This window comes from Heliconius melpomene, chromosome 17, assembly GCF_056956725.1.
Source record: "Heliconius melpomene rosina isolate 202511_hmr_F chromosome 17, ASM5695672v1, whole genome shotgun sequence".
Taxonomy (NCBI): domain Eukaryota; kingdom Metazoa; phylum Arthropoda; class Insecta; order Lepidoptera; family Nymphalidae; genus Heliconius; species Heliconius melpomene.
Genome location: NC_140405.1, coordinates 1978397 through 1984274, shown reverse-complemented (window position 1 = coordinate 1984274; position 5878 = coordinate 1978397). Strand labels below are relative to the sequence as shown.

Genomic DNA, 5878 nt, shown 5'->3' with positions numbered 1-5878 from the left:
TACGTGAAAATGCGTAAAACTGCTTTATAATATTCAAATTTCAACTCAAAACTAACTGTTGAAATTAGCTAACGACTTAAAATAATTAGTTAAACTTAGCACCCTCACAATTATAACGACGCCTCTTCACAGAGTAGTCGTGGATTGAGTTATCATGATAAAATTGTCTCTATTGTAACAAGTCAAGGCTAACATTTCAAGGACAGATAAGATTCAGTTTCAGCAGTTTCAGGCCAACAAAGCCGTTATATAAGGGCCTCTGGTATTAAATTAATTTATCTTCATTCATATTACGTTGTGTATTGTTGGTGTTGAACTATAGTTAATTCATCCGACCTTTAACTTGGCGAGTTCTGAGTTGGGTGCTCTTAGGTATTTGGTTCGCATGGCAGCTATTAACATGGGGAGTCATTAAATATCTTGTTATTTGGTATTAGTCTTTGCCGTTTTTTTTTCCCCGAGGGATTTGATTCAAGGGAATGATTGTATTTAAATTATAACCATTCCTCTATACTGATTAAGTTCCGCTACTTAATTTGAAATTATTCAAGAATTGAACCGTCGAGAGAAATCGAGAACGAAGCATCTTATCAGTAGCTTTCTGCTTCGGAAAAAAGCAGGAATCTATTTTTATATGTATATTAGTAAAATAGCTAAGCGTCCATTACATAATATACTTACTTATCTTTATATAGCCTAGCGGTATAGCCAGAGAACGGAATACGGAATAAATTAACGGTTATAATTTCAAGTTGCAATTATTCAGGTCTCTTGCAGCAGATATAGTTTATTATATAGATACTTAATACATTATCTTATTTAGCTCTTAGTTTTTCTCAATAAATGTACTATGTAACACCAAAAATAATTCTTTTTTCAGTACAAACCATAAAAAATATATAAATAATTAAATATTATATATTTAATTAAAATAAACAAATAAATATAGCAATATATAAAACAAAATCCAGTAGTATCAAAATAATTTCCTGCTTTATTCAAATTTAAACAAGTAAATAACTGGAATTAGCTTATCCAAGTGAAACCGCACCTAATATAATATAATGTTTGCTCCATACCGCCGCTTTCGCATAATATATTGACATCGGAAGTTGATTAGTATGGCCTATAAATAATAAATATTTACACATCTATAAGTTCAAATGCGAATCATTTTACGGTTAGATTCAATTATTTAATATATGTAAATATAATAATTTGATTGAGGGAGAGGGAACTCACAGTTCTGTTGCAGGTATTAAGATCTGTTCTTTTGTCTATAAAACTTTTAATAATTTTCATTTGACCACGCGGGCAGAAGTAAAAACAAATTCCAAATAAAAATCTTATAAACGAGAAATTACATACGAGGTACGAGTTTCAACTTCTCAAACCGAGCTGTCAGGATAAGTTGGTTATAATATTATTTTCAAGGAACATTACTTTTAGACTAACAAGCCACAACTGTGAATGAGATTAGCTCCTCGTCAGACACCAGTTTGCAGACAATTCTAAGGAAAATGTACCGCTTTGCTTCATCAAAGATCTTGGGGAAAGTTTCAAATCGAATTTCCTTGGCTGCGCCCGAGAAATAGGTCAAAGGAAGTCATTATGTAAAAATTTTTGTATTTGCACGGAAAGAAAATATCGAAAATCATAAAGGTTGACGTAACGTGAGTGGCTGTAGCGTTGTTTAAATTTACGCAATTTCTGCTATGTATCTTCTATGTAGCTTAAAGCTTTCAAATGGGGAGTACTAAAAACAATATAATATCCTAATATCTCGTTCCGTTGTTATTTTCTTTCCTATTATTTTTAGAGCTTGTACTAAATACTCTGCAACTAAACCTAACCTTATCCTAAAGTCATCTCTATCATGATAAATATATTGTACCTACTAAAATCAATATTAACTTCTAAACAAATCTATATATATAAAATCGAAAGGTCACTCACTCATCACGAAATCTCAGAAACTACAAGTGCTAGGAATCTCAAATTTTGCATAGGAGTTACTTATAGGACGTAGGTGCTCGCTAAGATGGGAATTTGCAATATTCGATTTCTAAGGGGTTGTTTTTGGGGTCGAAAGTTTGTATGAAACTTCGTTACTACAAATGCTAAGAGTCTCAAATTTTCATAGATGTCACTAGGACGTAGTCATGGAGACAGAAATTAATAATAACATAGTTCACGCGGGTGAAACCGCGAGCGGGCCGCTAGTATAATATAAAGTTACTTTTGACAGGGAAAAATGACAATTTCTTCCGATTCGCATAACCATACCGCAATATGCGGGCGAAAGTGATACGCAGTCAATTATATGGCGAACAACTGCCGGTGACGCGTGAGTTATGAAAATTTTCATTTTTAATATTTTGAATGAATACAGAAATATTTGTCTGTATGTAGGTGCATATCACTGGCAACGATGTGGTACAGTGGAAAATGGAATTTTACATAAATTTATAGTTTTATAGATTTTTATTTTCAAAAGGCAAAAGGTTTTGTCGATGAGTCTAGTTAGCAGTTAGTCAGTTATAATAAAGTCCATAAAATTGGAAAATTATTGACTATAAAGGCGACCGTTGCGGGTCCGAATCCCCCTGGGAAGAAGAATGAAGTGAACTTATTATTCTTACGATTGATTGTTTCGAAGTAATTAGAACTAGATTCTTTAATTTAATTAATTTGTAAATTGTATTTTTAAATAAATTAAATTAGTTTCTTCCATCAATGATACGCAAAAAACACGCTGTATCTTTACCAAAACACTCCATTCTCCTTTATGTCTCAATACCATAGGAAGGCAACCAAAATTAATCCTCCAAAAAGAAATTGGAATCCACAACCATCGCATACAATCCGACACTATGCCACTATTATATTTATTTTTATGATCATTTCCTGTGAACATATCTGACTAAAATTTCGCACTTCAACACTTCAAATTCGAGTTCTGCGGCATTTCCTCCCTCACAGCATTCGAACTAGATGTATCTTTTGAGCCACACTTTTGCGATGTGAAATCTCATTTCGCACTTAATTTTACCTTTTACCTTTGATGTTCGTACCTTAACGCTGTCGCACCTATTGACGCGTTGTTTTTCACTAATGGTTGTTTTTACTGGCAGTACGGCATAGTAATATACGAATAGAGTGTTTGGTAAAGCGATTTCTAAGAAGGAATGTAATATAAGTGTTGATGGTTTTAATTTCAATGAAGTTTTGGTTTTTGTGACTTAGAATTTGTTTGGAATAAAAAAATTGTAAGATGTAGTCTAGTGAAAACATATAATATAAACACACTCCATAATTGTTTCTAGCTTCAACTTTATCCTGCATAATTTAAGAAGCATTATCCTAATACTAGGATAATAGGTGGACGATCTAATATTAAGACATTCGGTTTCCCATTTTCAAACGCAAATGCCACGTTTAGTATCCATACCAGAATAACATAATGAAAAGAATCCTTTACCCTGAATGGGAATCGAATCCATAAGCATGACATTTAGCGCTAAACAGTACTCTACTGCGCTACGACGGTCTTAATACTAGATATTATATATTCCATAAAAAGAATCTACTCGTTCTCTCTACGTACGAGTAACAAATATAGGATTTCATACATATTTGCTCAATACTAAAAACCATAATAAAAAGGAATCCATTCAACACCTAGAGAATTTTATAACCATTTTCCCATAAAATAATATATCTGTAAGTACTATCAATATGAGAATTTATATTTCCTAGTGCAGTCGTAAAACTTTGACTTTCAGGAAGGTGTGACGTGACGGACCATGTCCCTAGAGAGTTCTGTATTGATCCATCTTATGACTTATGCTTTTAAAAGTATACTATTTTTTTAGCTTCATCACACACATAGTTAGGCAAAGGGAATCTGGGAACCTAGTTTCTTAATATAATAATTACCTACTATTTAATTGCAACACCATGGTATGAGGCCGTTGTAGATTCGATTGCTTCTCAGGAGAACTAAATAATTAACATTTTCATTTCCTTGCTCTCATAACGGGGAATTCCCTCTAGATTTCAGTAGAAAGTGGGGAATAGATTATGATAATGGGGAACGGAGTGTCTAAATACTAGATTTCTAAGTTCCCTGTTTCCCCAAATGTCTAGTCGTAGACATTTGCCCTCAGGATACAGCGTAAAACTAAGCTAAGCTAAGCTAAGAAAAGACAACTTTGTCGCTAAGGCTAATACTTAAGTTAACAATATCTAATGCACAATATAAATATATTTCTACTTTATTCTATAGTAAATTTGTACAGCAGCATTAAAGCCCATTTTAAAGGCACTCGTGGCTGTCAGATGCAACCCGTTTTGCATTTGCCGCGTAGGAAATCGGTTACTCTGCCCACTCTCCTTGTTAGCACTTTTACGGTTGTAAGTTTTATGTTTATATTAATAAATATATTACTAAGAGGGAAGTGAACAAAGCGAAGTACGGAATGTCTTGACACTAGGTTCTCAGCGTGAAGGGACGAGTAGGCTAAGGGCACCATGACGATCTAGTTTCCCCGTTCCCAATAAGAACTAGTACATACATATACCTATAGCAAAGAATCAAATAGTCATTGTTTCTATACATCCTATATCTTATAAAACAAAGTCGCTTTTCGTGTCTGTCTGTTGTTTCTAACTCTTCTTCTTCTAAACCACCCAACGGATTTTGATGCGGTCTTCACCATTAAGTCGGGTGTTTTTCGTAGAAGGTTTATATATAGTTTATTATTTGTACATTCTTTTGTAAATTAACATAATTACGATAAATGTGTATAAAGTCCTACCCGTTGAGACACTTTCGCGCATGCGCTGCTCTAATGGCAAGTACTACATGAAAAAAATGTACTGGAGTATTGTTCCTCTTAATAAGATCTACAAAAAAGTCCGCGAGAGCATATTCGTATCTTTTAAGAATAACGTGTAGTGATCATATTTCTGTCTAAAAATAATAATTTCAATGTATTTTTTATTTTGAGGGATATTTTTCTATAATGGTATTAATCCTTATCCTTTAAAATACTTTATTAATTTTCTACGTTACACGAAGATAAAATTTGCTTTTTACAATATTTCGAAATTGTGAATAGTTTTACAGAAAAACGCATTTAATTGTTGACACATCCCGCCGTTGACACATCAGCTGTATGTTACTCAAGTTTCACTTATCCCTTACTCTCAGTATATAAATAAGTACATTAGTTACGTTGGCCATTTAATGTAAACCAAAACTGTCTTTTACTGTTTTTTATTTTAATAAGTACTTTAGAAGTTGTTACAATATCAAAAAATTCCTTGCTGCGAAACGGCTCGCCACTCGCCATGTGTCCGCCGCGCCCGCCTGTCTTACACGCATCGGTGGTTCAGTGGTAGAATGCTCGCCTGCCACGCGAGCGGCCCGGGTTCGATTCCCGGCCGATGCATTCTATTTAATTTTCGTCACAGGCAGCCACGTAGTGCTTGCTTTTCATCAGGGACAGAATAACCTCTTCAGCATTAACCACAAGCTCGAAAAAAAAAACCCGCCTGCCTTTATAGCAACGAAGATTTAGATGCGCTTGCACGTATTAGATAATTCGAGTTGAATGTATTATTTAATGTCATTTAACTATCTAAAAATAGTAATTTAAATATATTTTAATAAGCACTTGAAAAGATTAGTATCACTGATATAAAATTACGGTACCTACTAAAAAATCCTTGCTGTGTAAAACAATTGGAAAATCCTTATTGAAACTACGAAAATGCGGGTTGCATTAGGGTTTAATTAATATTCACATTATCTTAAGTGCTTTGCAAACATACATTATATGAATAATCCAGTAGTAAAAGCGGGCGAAGCCGC

The 5878-nt window shown here is 33.7% G+C and overlaps 1 non-coding gene across 1 annotated transcript; it reads left to right on the top strand.

Moving 5' to 3' along the window:
* The first annotated feature begins 5385 nt into the window (after positions 1-5385).
* Positions 5386-5456, top strand: TRNAG-GCC (transfer RNA glycine (anticodon GCC)). The gene has a single exon. It is a non-coding gene; the product is annotated as a tRNA-Gly (tRNA).
* Positions 5457-5878: the final 422 nt, after the last annotated feature.